The sequence below is a fragment of the Nomascus leucogenys genome, chromosome 1a, assembly GCF_006542625.1.
Source record: "Nomascus leucogenys isolate Asia chromosome 1a, Asia_NLE_v1, whole genome shotgun sequence".
NCBI lineage: Eukaryota > Metazoa > Chordata > Mammalia > Primates > Hylobatidae > Nomascus > Nomascus leucogenys.
Window position 1 is genome coordinate 42,739,915 of NC_044381.1, and position 15,155 is coordinate 42,755,069.

A 15,155-nucleotide genomic window follows, 5' to 3' on the forward strand; every position below is an offset into this window, starting at 1 on the left:
TAATAACTTTGTCGAGGCACATTATATAAATCACAAATTTGAAGTGTACAATTCAATGAGTTTTAGTACTTTTACTGAGTTGTGCAATTGTGATTCCTTTTTCTTGCCTAAATGGTTTAACTAGAACTTTAATATTTATGTTGAATAGAAGTGGGAGAAGCAGGCATCCTTATTTTGGTTAATTTTATGTGTCAACTTGACTGGACTATGAGGTGCCAAGTCATTTTGTCAAACATTATTCTGGATGTGTCCAAGAGAGTGGGATTTTTTTAAAATAACATTTTAGGCAGTAGGCTGAGTAAAGTGGATTGCAACCCTAATGTGTGTGGGCCCCATCCAATCAATTGAAGACCTGAGCAGAATTAAAAGGCTGAGTAACAGAGAACTGCTGCCTGTCTGATTGAGCTGGAACATTCATCTTTTCCTGCCTTTGGACTCAAACTGAAACATTATCTCTTCTTGTGTCTTGAGCCTGCATGCTTTCAGGCTATAATGTATACCAGTAGTCTTCCTGGTTCTCTAGCTTGCCAACGGCAGATCTTGGAACTTCTCTGTCTCCATAATCACATGAGTCAACTTCTTATAATAATCTCTTCCCCACTTTCCATTTCTGTCTCTGTATTTTCCCTGGGGCTTTGCTTCTCTGGAAAGCTCTAATACAGTAAATCATTATTAAAAATCAGTTTTAGACATTTTCATCACTCCAAAAAGATTCCTCATGTACTTTTGCCGTTAATGCCCACAAACCCCTTCCCTTCCACCCTAGGTAATCACTAATCTACTTCCTACCTCTCTCGCCTTGACATTTCACAAACATAAAATCATACAATATTTCACTCTAATCTTTATTATTTGTTTTTCTGCTAGCTTTGCATTTAATTTGCTCTTTTTTTAGTTTCTTAAGGTGGTAGCTTAGGTTATTAAGATATTTCTTATTTTGTTATATATGTTCTTAAAACAATGAATTACACTCTAATCTCTGCTTTATTTGAATCCCACAGATCTTCGCATATTTATGTGTTTCCATTTTCATTCAACATATTTTCTAATATCCCCTGTGATTTCTTTTTTGACCCACAGTTATTTTAGAAATGCACTATTTAATCCAAATATTGGGGGATTTTCCAAATTTCTTTTTGTTCTTGATTTCTAATTTAATGTCTTGTGGCTGGAGAACATATTGTACATTATTTCAAGTCTTTTAAATTTATTGACATTCATTTTATGGCCTAGCATAGTGTGTCTTGGAGAATGTCCACACACACTTGAAAAAACGTGTATTCTGATGTTGTTGGATGAAGTGTTCTATATATGCCAGTTATGGCAAGTTGGTTGATAGTACTATTGAAGTCTTCTGTATCCTTGCTGATTTTATACATAGTTCTAAGTCAATTACTGAGATAGGATTATTAAAATACTGGACTATGTTGAAACATTAACTTTTTTCTTTAAATTTTGTCAGGTTTCACATCACATATTTTGTAACTCTGTTGTTAAAAATGTGTCTTTCTGGTACCTTGACCCTTTTGTCATTATGAAATTTTCCTTGTTGTCTCGAATAATGCTTTTTTCTTAAAATCTATCTTGTCTTAGTATAGCTACTCTGGCTGTCTTATATTCTACTGTTTGTATGATGTGTCTTTTCCACTGTTTTACTCTGAAACTGTATTTTTGAATCTATGGTATATCTCTTGTAAACAGCATAGAGTTTGACTTTGTATTTTTTTAAATGTAGTCTGATAATCTCTGTCTTTGATTGGACTATTTAAATCATTCACATTTAATGTAATTTTTAATGTAATTAAAATTATGTCTTCAATTTTTCCATTTGTTTTCTATATGGCTCGGGTCTTTTTTCTTTTTTGCTTCCTCTTTTACTGTCTTCTTTTTTGTTAGATTGATATTTTCTAGTGTATCATTTATTTTTCTTTTTTGTTAAATTATTTTCTTAGAGGATATTCTAGTTTTGCAACATGTATCTTAACTAATTACAATCTACTCCAGTCATATCCATTCATAAAATAAACTTTGCTCCAATATAGTTTCTTTGTGGTATTGTCATATAAATCACATTTTTCTATAAGCTCGACAGTAGAGTTTTATACAATCTTACACATTTAAAATTACACAAGAGAAAACAGAAAAATATTTATTGCCTGTCACAACTCCAATATATTTACCTTTCCCAATGCTTTTTTTGTGTGTTTGTGGATTTTAGTTATCATCTAGTGTTATTCCCTTTCAGCCCGAAGGATTCTTTAATATTTCTTGTAAGACATGATTGCTAGTAATGAATTCTCTTAGCCTTTGATCATTTGGGAGTGACTTTATTTTGCCTTAATTTTTAAGGACAACTTTTCTGGATATTGACTTCTTAATTGGTGGGTTTTTTTTCCTTCTTTCTTTCAGCATTTTAAGTATACTGTTCCATTGCTTTGTGACCTTTATTATTTGAGTCAGCTTTTTATGATTAATCATATTTCTCTTGTTGCTTTCAAGACAATTTCGAGTCTTTCAATAGTCTGACCATGAGATATTTAGGTATGAGTCTCTTTGTGTTTATTCTACTTGGAGTTGAGCTTCTCGAATCCGTAGATTATACTTTTTAAATTCCAATTTTGGAATTTTTTTGGTCCTTCTTCAAATATTTTTTCTTCCCCTTTCTCTCCCTCCTCTCCTTCTAGGGAGTTCCATTACACTCAAGAAGGGACATGAGAGGATTGGGTGGAAAATAAGAGCCAGGACAAATTTGTAAATGAGCAGAACTTGAAATGAGTTCCCTAGCCCACAGACAAACCTATTGGCAAAGAAAGGAAGCCTTACTCATTTAAGGTGTTTGATCATAACCCCTGACCATCATCGGCTAACCACTAAGGTATACTGATACAAAGTGACCCATAGAAAGCCAGCTATATAAATTGAAAGAATAAAAATGAAAAAGAGAGAGAGCCCAAGTTGCATGCACTTCTTGTGTCCCATGGGTCTCTGAAGCTCTCTTCATTTTTCCTGTTTATGGGTCTCTGATCCCATTTTTTCTGTTTATAGCTTCTCCCATTCCTTGTCTGTGAAGTTCAGCATCTGGGCCTTCTTAGAGGCAGTTTCTATGAATTGCTCATTTTCCTGCATGGAAGTCACACTTTCCTGCTTTTTAAAGTATGTCTCCTAAGTTTTTATTGAAAACTAAACATCTTAGATAATATATTATAGAAATTTTGATTCTCCCCCACCCCACCTCAAGGGTTGTTGTTGTTACTCTTTTTTTGCTTGTCTGTTTTGATAATTTGCCTAAACTAATAATTCTGTGGTGTATCTTTGTTGATGTCCCTAGTTCATTTCATTCCTTCCTTCCTTTCTTTCCTCTCTTTCTTTCCTTACTTTATCTTTCTCTTTCTCTCTGTTTCTTTCTCTTTTTCTCTCTTTTCCTTCCTCCTCTTCTTCTTCCTTCCTTCCGTTTCTTTCTTCTTTCCTTTCTTCCTTTCCTGTCTCCTTCTTTCCTTTCCTTCCGTCCTTCCTGCCTCCCTCCTGTTTTTTCCCCTCCCTCCCTCCCTCTTGTTTTTTCCGTCCCTCCCTCCCTTCCTTCTATTTGTATTCTTTTCACTTATATGGCTGGCGTCCATGGGTCACTTTGTATCAGTATATCTTACAGGTTAGTTACTGATGGTCAGGGATTATGATCAAACACCTTAAATGAGTAAGGCTTCCTTTCTGTGCCAATAGCTCTGTTTGTGGCTGGGAAACTCATTTAAAATTCAGCTCATTTATCAATTTGTCCCGGCTCTTACTTTCCACCAGCCCTGTTGTATCTCCTCTCTGGGTATGTGCAGCCTCAGGTTAAGCCAGAGATGTGTGGATTGCTGGGGTCCTCTCTGGTCTCTTCTGAATGTGCACACAGCATTGCACGTATGCACAGCCTCAAACCAACAGAAATGTGGGAGCTTACCAAGGTCCACTGTGGCTGTCTCATTCCCTTGATTTCCTGGTTAAATTTATGGCTAGCCTGCAGGTCAGCTGGTCCCTACTGGAATCAAGCCTCAGGCTCACTGCAGTGTTCTTCTTCCCTGTTCCTTTGCCACTGGGCTTACTATTGTTTCCAATAACGTCCAGGGGAATGGAGTTCTTCCCACTGTCCACTCCAAATCAAGTTATCACCCTGTGGTAGGAAAGCTTATGGTTTTCATTCCCTGATAGAAATACTTCACTGACAGAGCTGGCGGTGGGGGTGGAACCAGCCCCAAGTAAAGGGCCACAACTACCTGAGATCCTGCAGTTTTCTCAATCAACCTTTCTTAACTTGTGGAATGCCTTTGGTTGATTCTTAGAGTCTTAAAATGGTTTTTTAAATAATTTTTGTTCAGTTGCGTTGTTTCTTCTCAGAGAAAGGACTTGCCAAGCTCCTGACCCCAGCGCTGTGGAAGCGCTGCCCCCAGGAATCTGTATTTTAACAAGCCCTCCTGATGTGCCTTAAAGCTTGAGAACTAGGGCTTCTACCTAGAACCAGTTTTTCCACTTAGGCAAAGGATCCCATCCCTTCTCGCAGGCTTCAGATCCTGAGTCTCTGCTCTTTCTTGAACATGCTCCCTTTTGCAGGCCATTCCCCGCTGGCTTTTCCATTTGCCCTGTGCCTCCTTGATACTCACATTCACTCATTCACCGTCTTTAAAGTCTGTTCAAATCTTGTCTTTTCAATATCCCCTTCTCTTTCTATCTTGTATTAAACTGTAATTCTTATTTCTTAAGCTTATTATTTTTGTTTGTTTCTCTCTACTTGAACATGTGCTCCAAAGGGCAGGATTCTTCGTCAGTTTTGTTCACTGATGTATCTCAGGTGCTGAAAACCCAAAACTGTGTCTGGAATGTGGCAAATACTTGTTGAATGAATGAACATAGTAACTGAAAATGTACCATGAAAAGAAACATTGAGTTACTTTATGGCACCTGGTGCCTAGGATGCAATGATCTCTCCAGATACGTCTGTCTAAATTCTAAGGGGTCAGACAGGCACTGGGCTTCTTGGCTGAACATAGGCAAAGTTGGAAGGCAAAAAGAAAAGAGACAATAAATTATTTTCATGTATACCTGACCCCTGTAAAGTTGAGGAATACCACTGTTTGATTTATTGTGCTCTTGGGAACTGGCAATACTAGAATTTATTTTGTTATCTAGCTAGTATCTGGTGTAGGAAAGAAACACCTTTCCCCCTGAAGGCTCTGATGATCCTCTCCCTAGGCCTTTTCACTGTCACTCCCAGGAAGGGTGCTTGTCATCCTAGACAGGAAAGCCAGGACACCTTGGAGTGGTGTGTCCGGAGTTGGTTCCTTCCTGGTGGGTTCGTGGTCTCAGCCGTGGACCTTTGCAGTAAGTGTTACAGCTTTTAAAGATGTAAAAAATCAGGAAACAACAGGTGCTGGAGAGGATGTGGAGAAATAGGAACACTTTTACACTGCTGGTGGGACTGTAAACTAGTTCAACCATTGTGGAAGTCAGTGTGGTGATTCCTCAGGGATCTAGAACTAGAAATACCATTTGACCCAGCCATCCCATTACTGGGTATATACCCAAAGGACTATAAATCATGCTGCTATAAAGACACATGCACACGTATGTTTATTGCGGCACTATTCACAATAGCAAAGAGTTGGAACCAACCCAAATGTCCAACAACGATAGACTGGATTAAGAAAATGTGGCACATGTACACCATGGAATACTTGCAGCCATAAAAAAGGATGAGTTCATATCCTTTGTAGGGACATGGATGAAACTGGAAAACATCATTCTCAGTAAACTATCGCAAGGACAAAAAACCAAACACCGCATGTTCTCACTCATAGGTGGGAATTGAACAATGAGAACTCATGGACACAGGAAGGGGAACATCACACTCCGGGGACTGTTGTGGGGTTGGGGGAGGGGGAAGGACAGCATTAGGAGATATACCTAATGCTAAATGACGAGTTAATGGGTGCAGGAAATCAACGTGGCACATGGATACATATGTAACAAACCTGCACATTGTGCACATGTACCCTAAAACCTAAAGTATAATAATAAATTAAATAAATAAATAAATAAATAAAAATAAAAAATAAAAATAAAAACTTAAAAAAAAAAAAATGGCATGGACCCAAAGAGTGAGCAGCAGCAAGATTTATTGTGAAGAGCAAAAGAACAAAGCTTCCACAGCCCATTGAAGAAGACCTGAATGGTCTGACAGCTGGCTGCTGCTGGCTGGGGTGGCCAGCTTTTATTCCCTTATTTGTCCCACCCATGTCCTGCTGATTGGTCCATTTTACAGAGTGCTGATTGGTCCATTTTACAGAGCACTGATTGGTCCATTTTACAGAGTGCTGATTGGTCCATTTTACAGAGTGCTGATTGGTGCATTTTACAAACCTCTAGCTAGCTACAGAGCACTGATTGGTGCATTTTTACAGAGTGCAGATTGGTGCATTTTACAATCCTCTTGTAAGACAGAAAAGTTCTCCAAGTCCCCATTCCACCCAGGAAGTCCAACTGGCTTCACCTATCTGTGGGACTTGCTTCCTTCTGCTGCACCAGCTTCTGGCTTTGAGCATCACAGCCTGATTAACCACCACACTATCAGAGCTGGCAAGAGTGCAGTGTGGGCACGTCATGCCCCATGCCTGGCACGTGCTTGCACAGCAGCCAGCATCCTCTATCTGTCCACCCTCTACTTTTGTTTCTGGGAAACTTGAATATGAAATCTTCTGGCATTTCATAAACCACTGGTGTGAAGAATTTTTTTTGAAAAGCAAATGAACTGTTTCGTTTTTCACTTGCTCAACTCTGAAGCTACCAACAATCAATCACTGTCCAATATAAAAGGTGAAGAAACAAAAGACAGGCCAAAGAAAAGAGTTTTAACTTTTTATTTTGAAATGAGTATAGACTCATAAGAAGATCCAAAACAGTACAGAAAAGGCCTGGGTACACTTTCCCAGTGCCCTCCAAAGGCGGCAACTTGCATAACTAGAGTACATGATCAAACCAGGAAATTGACACTGGCACAATATCATCCCAGGCTTGTTTTTATATGCACTTAGCAAATTTTCAACGTTAAATCAGCAAATTCTAGGAAATACTTGATTTCAGTTTTATACTTTAGTTTTTGGGATATCCATGGTTTAATTAAGTGATAAGAGAGGATTGAATAAAGCCATGCTGTATTTCCATAGAAATAGGTGTATTAATGTCCTGCTGTTACCATGGCAAATTACCACAAACCTGGTGGCTTAAGGCAACAGAAATGGGCTGGGCGCGGTGGCTCACGCCTGTAATCCCAGCACTTTGGGAGGCTGAGGCCGGCTGATCACTTGAGGTCAGGAGTTCGAGACCAGCCTGGCCAACATGGTGAAATCCGGTCTCTACTAAAAATACAAAAATTAGCCCAGTGTGGTGGTGGGCATCTGTAATCCCAGCTACTCAGGAGGCTGAGGCAGGAGAATCACTTGAACCAGGGAGGCGGAGGTTGCAGTGAGCTGAGATTGCACCACTGCACTCCAGCCTGGGTGACAGAGTGAAACTCCATTTCAAAAAAAAAAAAAAAAAAAAAAAAAAAAAAACCAGAAATGTATTCTCTCACAGTTCAGGAGGTCAGAAGTTCAGTATCAGTTTCAGTAGGCTGAAATCAAGGTTTCCCTGCCAATTTGTGGTGCTGCTTGCATTCCTTTGCTTGTGGCCAGATCACTGCAATCTTCACCTCTGTCTTCACATGGCCTTCTCTTCTGTGTGTGTCATCTCCCCATCTTTTACCAACACTTGTGATGGCATTTACAGCCCATCCAGATAATCTAGAATAACCTCCTCATGTCAAAATTCTTAACCACATCTGCCAAGACCCTTTTTCTTTATAAAGTAACATTTACTGGTTCCAGGGACTAGGACCTGATATCTTTGGGTGGCCGTCCACCTACTATGTAAGGTAAATTCAGGGATTGAATAAGGAAAGACTGTCACCTATGCAGCTGGAGGTTCATCATTGGAACATGCTTTCACTTTAGTGGAAACAGAAAGATTCTCTAATTCCTTAGAACCGAAAGCTTTGGGCTCTTCTTTAGTTCACATTGTATTAATGTGTGATTGCTTTAAAATCCAGAACTGGGTAAGATTTTTCCCACTTTAACCTCAATTCTTTTTACATGTTTTGCCAATGGTTTGAAAGACATAATGGAATTAACTGTCCTTTCATAAAATGAAATTGTAGTTTTCATAAAACTCATAGTTTGCATTTCTGAAAAAAGAGAAAAGAGAAGTAGTTTTCTTTTCGGGGAGCCAAAATAGCTGTTTCTTAATTTATAAACCAGGCGTTGAGTCTGATTTGAGTCACTGTCTTTTTTCTTCCTCTGTAAGTGGACATTTTAATAGTGAAAGTCCAGAAAACGACTGTGGAGTGGGCTGATTCTGAGCTGGCATTTAGCTGCTTGATAAAATGAAAGGAAGGAGGCGCGTAAATGAGTGCTTGATTACTCTCTGCCGCCTGCAGCTCCTCCCCCGCCATCCACTGTGAATCATGTTGCAGCAACAGCACATGCCAGACAAAGACACTGAAGTGTATGACATTGCTTGCAAAGAAGTTGTGTTAAATGTCCTCAGTGAAATGACTTCAGAAAGTTCTCATTATGTCAACCAATCTTCACCACACAAAACGAGAGCTGGGGTCAGAGAGAAACAAAGAATGTTTTTGTGGCACACTGCAACCAACGCAGAGTTTATGTGGCAGATGTTCATCCAGCCACGCAATGCAGATGACTTCATACGTGGGGGAGTCTGCTTACCATTGCATTGGCTGCTTCTCCCCCAGAACTACATCATCACCACTTCTTGAAGGCAGTTTTTATGAGCAATGGAGAACACTATGAACATAGCTGGGACCTGTGTGTTTTTAACTAGTTTTGTGTCTCTGAAGCAATCCCAAACTAATCTTTTTTTCTTTTTCACATCTAATTTTCTGACTCATGATTTAAAAAATGATGTCTGTGTTTACATGCTTTAAGTACCTTTTTTTCATGCTTTCAGTACCTTTCTCTTTATTCTGTGTCTCTTGTGATTTGGGTTGCTAATATCTTACTAATTAACATATTTTAAATATAAGCTATGTGGTTAAGGTGTTAAAGTAAATTGGATTTTTTAAAAGAATAAGATGTAGGCTGGGCACGGTGGCTCGCACCTGTAATCCCAGCACTTTGGGAGGCCAAGGTGAGTGGATCACTTGAGCTCGGGAGTTCAAGACCAGCTTGGACAATGTGGCGAAAACTTGTCTCTACCAAAAATACAAAAATACAAAAAAAAAAAAAATTTGCCCGGCATGGTGGTGCACACTTTTGGTTCCAGCTACTTGGGAGACTGAGGTTGGAGGATTGCTTGAGCCCAGGATGCAGAGGTTGCAGTGAGCCAAGATCACACCACTGCACTCTAGCCGGGGTGACAGAGTGAGATCCTGCCTCAAAAAAAAAAAAAAAATTATTTTAGGATTCTAATCCAGATTCACTTCCTTCCCCAATGGCCAACTTAAAATGACAAAAAGAATGAGCAATAGAGAAGAAGAAACCAGTTTCATTGAAAATACATGCAAAACCATAAGTTAAAAATAATAACTGCAAAAGACAATACATTTTGGATCACACTGGGACATAACACCAAGAAGCATATGCAACCCCACAGGTCATTTCCATCTGACAGTTTCCCATAAAAGGGTAGCATAGCCCTAAGGGGTGCAATCAAGGGTCCCGGCTAGGGTGTCCACACCTGGCATTTTGGATGAGCCAGGCTAGGGGGAAATCATGAAGATGCCTAGAATTTATGCAAAGCATTTGGCAGTCAGCTTAGTATGAGCTGCTCTATTACCCCAAATATACTCGAACATTCAGGCTTTGCTACAAACCACATGGGCCTGCTTTCCTTGGAATGGCCCATTGAGATTAGTGAGCAGACACCGGGTCCTTGCACAGAGGGCACTGCGTCCATGAGAAAGTCCTTCCAGAACCCCTGAGTTCAAGAGACTGCCCCACCTCAATCTGTCCCTTCCCCACACAGTTCTTAGCAAATCCTCATTAACATGAACAATAATTCTCCAAAAAGAGAACAATGACAACCAACAAAGACAGAGGAATAATATACATCAGAAGTAAAAGAAAATGTGAATTAATATTTCTTCATGAACTCAAGGAAATCAAAGGAAGCATAATCACACTGAAGTAGGAACTCAGAGGAGATCTGTAAGACATCAAAGAAGAGACAATAATATAACAGAAGAAGATTTAAAGTAAGCTGTGAAAGCTTAGGAAAGAATGAGAAAGCAGGATGGAGACAGTCCAGACAGTACAGAAACAAAGGCCTTTGCAGGGCAGCCATCAGAGGCTGGCTCCCAGTAGACCCAGGATGGAGATGAGCATCAAGAGACTCAGGAGGAGTGCTCTTGGGATCAACAGCCATGGAAGGGGAGGGGACCAGTGTGGGTTGCAGAGGAAGAAGTGGAACTTTGACGCAGTTCTGTGTTGAGTTTAGGTCCTCTAAGAAGCAGATGCCAAGAGATTAGACATAAAAAGAGAGGTATTGGGAAACAACTGACTCAAATAACCCTCTCTTATTCAACCTTCTGCTCTGGCTCCCTTGACCAGGCACCCTCCAATTCTTTATATAGGTGCGTTCTTATAGCTCCAGGCAGCTCCTGCTGCTAGATCCTCTGGTTTCTTTAGGGTACAGTTGCCTTCCTCCCCTTTCAGGCCCAGCAATTCCAGGCTGGTTTGTGTTGTGATTTAACCTACTTACTGGTCTGGAATCCAGGGAGGGAGGTAGAGGCAGATCCTGAGGAAGGCACAGGTATCAGGAGGAGAGGACCCTAAGTCATCTTCAACAAAGGGTAGGCAGGAGTGAGGTTCCTGTGTGCAAGCTCAGAGGTTCAGGAGAATCTGGAGATTCGATATTTTAGGAAGCATTAATCCAGATGTCCCCATCGTCTGTGCTGGGGTCCCGTTCTTTCCCAGCCATGGCCTCAGCTTGACATAACAGCGTCATCTTGGTGGGAATCCACTTCATTTGGAGCTCTGCCACTCACAAGGGAGGTCTGACCCTGGCACTCAACCCTCTCTTCCTTTTCAGTGCAGGAGATGAGAATTTCTCTATTCATGACCAAAGAAGGCTTCTGCATTCATTCTTAGCTGTTAGTTGCTAATTGATTTATCCCAGCTTTTTAATTTTCTTTCCCAAAGGTCAATCGAGTTTAGCAATAGCCAACCAATCCCCTTTTATGATTAGTATTTCCCCCACTTTTCCCAAACCCTTGGCATATCACATGAGTTAATGCACTTCCTCTCTCTATGACACCACCAACGGAAGATTTAACGGCTGCACCACTTCCTATGTGGCACTGTCTGTGCTCTACCTACCATGAGTGATGGGCCTTCATTGCCAGGTAGGCAGGGGCTGATCCGCCCCAGCCCGTGTGGGTCTCACCCCAGTGCCTATATTTTTGGACCACTTCTAATAATTGTCATAGGTTGGGGTCCCTGGTAGGCTGACTTTGGGAGGGACTTAGCATGTAGGAGGTTTATTAGGAAGAGCTTGTGAGATCAACTCCTGCAAAAAAGAGCTAGGAAACAGGATTGGGCAGAGGGAGAAACTGAGTTGCAACACAGCTGCAATGAAGGCTTTAGTTGACCCCACAGAAGTCTCTGGACCTGGGAATGCCCTTTGGAGTTGTCCTGAGCTGGAGTGAGAAAGCTGAGTTTCTAGTTCCCTGCACTGATCAGTTAGTGAATGTGGCCTGCCCTTGGAAAGAGGCCTGACTTTGGGCCGAGCAGTTTCTTCAGCTGAAGTAAGTCTGCAGAGAGTCCTGATGGCTGAGATCTGTCTTCCCATTGGATTCCCTTTTCCTGACAGGTGACATTTCAACAGCAACAATGGAGATGGAAGACACTGGCATGATTGCTTTAATGAGATAAGGGAATACAACTGACGTGTGTGAAAAATCCTGCAAGAATGGAGGTGAATAAAGACGTTTTCAAACAAACAAAATCAAGAGAGTTGACTGCCAGGAGACCTACACTAAAAGACGTTCACATTGTGCTTTTTAGGGGAAGGAAAACAATGCCAAGTGGAAAGTCAAAGATGCAGAGAATAATGAAGAGCAATGAAAATGGCAAATATGTGGGTAAATCTAAAATAATACTGATCTATAAACATTCTTCATAATGGCTTATATGGTGAAAAATTAACAATACAACAAAAATAACATGTAAGGATGAAGAGGGTATTGTTCTTCTTCCTATGTCCAAGTGTTCTCATTGTTCAGCTACCACTTATAAGTGAGAACATGCAGTGTTTGGTTTTCTGTCCCTGCATTAGTTTGCTGAGTATAATGGTTTCCAGCTTCATCCATGTGCCTGCAAAGGACATGATCTTGTTCCTTTTTTATGGCTGCATAGTATTCCATTGTGCATATGTACCACATTTTCTTTATCTAGTCTATCATTGATGGGCATTTGGGTTGATTCCATGTCTTTGCTATCGTGAACAGTGTTGCAGTGAACATACATGTGTGTGTATCTTTATAATAGAATGATGTATATTCCTTTGGGTAGATACCCAGTAATGGGATTGTTGGGTCAAATGGTATTTCTGGTTCTAAATCTTTGAGGAATCACCACACTGCCTTCCACAATGGTTGAACTAATTTACACTCCTAACAACATTGTAAAAGTGTTCCTATTTCTCTGCAACTTCACCAGCATTTGTTGTTTCTTGACTTTCTAAAGATCACCATTCTGACTGGTGTGAGATGGTATCTCATTGTGGTTTTGACTTGCAATCCTCTAATGATCAGTGATGTCGAGCAGAACAACACACACAGGGGCCTGTCAGGGGGGCAGAGAAAAATAGCTAATGCATGACAGGCTTAATACCGAAATCATCAGAGGTGGTAATATTCAGTTCTAATGCTGAAAGAGATGTTCAGCACTGCATAAATCAGGGTTAAGCAACTTTAGAGATCTGTGGAAACACGACAGAGACCACAGGGTGACTAGGGAGTGATAGTTTGATCCTGGGCTCTTCCGAGATGAACAGACACCACCATCCACCTTCACTGTATGCACTTGGTTAGCCTGTGCAAAGCACGTCTCCAGCCAGCCAGGTAGATGTCAAGCGCATCCTAACCAGCCTATTAAAACCGCGGGAGAGAGTTCTCCCAGGAAGCCCGTTGCTACCTTACATTTCGCCTCTGTTTTTATCAGAATAGAATTGTGAAATTTCCTCAACTTGGAGTCTTTTGATCCTTGAAAGTGCAACAATAGTAATTTTAGCAGCCTGGGAGTTATTTTCAATCTTTCCTAAAGCTTAATGGAAACAAAACATTTATAAATAATAAGTCTGCAGAGGCTAACTAGAATGGTCTGTTTCTTTTCATGAGCCTGGGGTTTAGCCAGTTTACTGCCTATTTTTATACTTGGTTACTGCTGTGGGTTATCATTTCTGTTGCTACTGATTTTTGTGTACTCAGGTATCATTAATAAAGTGGAAGAATTTATTTGTTTTTTCTTAATGAAAGCAATCGGTTTGGTAGATAAAATCTTTTAATGCACAATGTTATTTGTGGGTAGAAATATTACCATAGGTCTCCTCGATGTTAAAAAGGGTCACAGCCACTACTCCTCTTTTGGTCATCATAGTTACTAAACTTAGAAAAAAATCTGACCAGATAGAGCAGCACAGAAAACATGGAGAGGCATCACATATCTGCTTCTAAACATCCTAAGCAACGTGTTCTAACCATAACCCTAGCCCCTAAAATTTGTGTTCTAGTAAACTTAAAAGATCTTTTCTTACGATTGTGCATAGGAAAAAAATTGGGAATTTTTCTTTTTTATGGTAGCCTCCATAACGCTGATTACTGGACCTGAGGAAGATGGCACAGATGGTTTGCTAAGATTTTTGTCAAGGATTTTCATGTCTATGTTCATAAGGGATACTGATGTCTGTGATTTTCTTTTCTTGCAATGTCTTGGTTTCATTTTTGTATCAAGGTTATGTTGATCTCATAGATGAAGTCATTCCCTCTTCCTCCTGAAGTATTCCCTCTTCCTCCGTTTTCTGGAGGAAAATCATCAAATGATCCCACTTTATGTCTAGTATTGCAAAGATCTTACATATATATTATCAAATCTTACATGTTTACTAAAAGTAGAATAAATCAAGATCAAGTCAATTTATTCTAGGATGACTCAACCTTGAAAATTTCTAAAATATAATTTATTGTATTCCTTTATTATAAAATTAGAAAAAACATAATTATATCTATGGAAACTAAGAGGCATTATACATAATTTAACGTCTTGATTTTCTTTTTCAAAAGCAATATTTTAGTACAACAGGAATGCATGGAAATTCCTTTAATAAAGAGGTTTTCTTTGTTGTTGGGTTGTTTTTTGTTTTTTTTTTGTTTTTTTTTTTTTTGAGACAAAGTCTCACTTCTTTGCCCAGGCTAGAGCACAGTGGTGCAAACATGGCTCACTGCAGCCTCGACTTCCCGGGCTCAAGTGATCCTCTCACCTCAGCCCCCAAGTAGCTGGGATTACAGGTGCATGCTTTTGGGATTTCTTCAAGACTCAGAGCCATCAATGTTCATGGTTTTCCAGACATTCTCCTCCTCTGTGACATCAGGAGGGTTGGAAACACGGTATTGCTAAGAAAGAGCTCTGTTACTGTCTATGGGATTTTTTTTCCAAACCGGTAATACTGACTTTAAGACTCTGATGCTTGATCCTACCTGAAAGGTGGCAATGGAACATTTTCAGACAACTACTAAGACTCACATATCTTACTCACATACCCAGCTAAATTTTTTCTTTTTCTTTTTTTTTTTAGAGATGGGGTTTCACCATGTTGCCCAGGCTGGTCTTGAGGTCCTGAGCTCAAGCAATCCACCTACTTTGGCCTCCCAAACTGCTGGGATTTAAAGGCATGAGCCACCGTGTCCGGCCAATAAAGAGTATCTATCAAAACTAAACCCAAATATTGTACTTAATGATAAAATAAACATACCTATCTTAAAAACTTTCACAGGGACATTACTGCCATAGGCATTTTTTGGTGCATCTAAATCTAGAGTTTCTCAAACTTAGCCGATAATGACAATTCAA

General features: G+C 40.0%; 1 long non-coding RNA gene across 1 annotated transcript; it reads right to left on the reverse strand.

Moving 5' to 3' along the window:
• Nucleotides 1-6,436: 6,436 nt before the first annotated feature.
• On the reverse strand, nucleotides 6,437-14,702 carry LOC115835545. The gene is made up of 3 exons (XR_004030614.1): nucleotides 14,692-14,702; nucleotides 11,371-11,376; nucleotides 6,437-6,527 (listed from the first exon to the last, which is right to left on the reverse strand). It is a non-coding gene; the product is annotated as an uncharacterized LOC115835545 (long non-coding RNA).
• Between the last annotated feature and the right edge of the window lie 453 nt (nucleotides 14,703-15,155).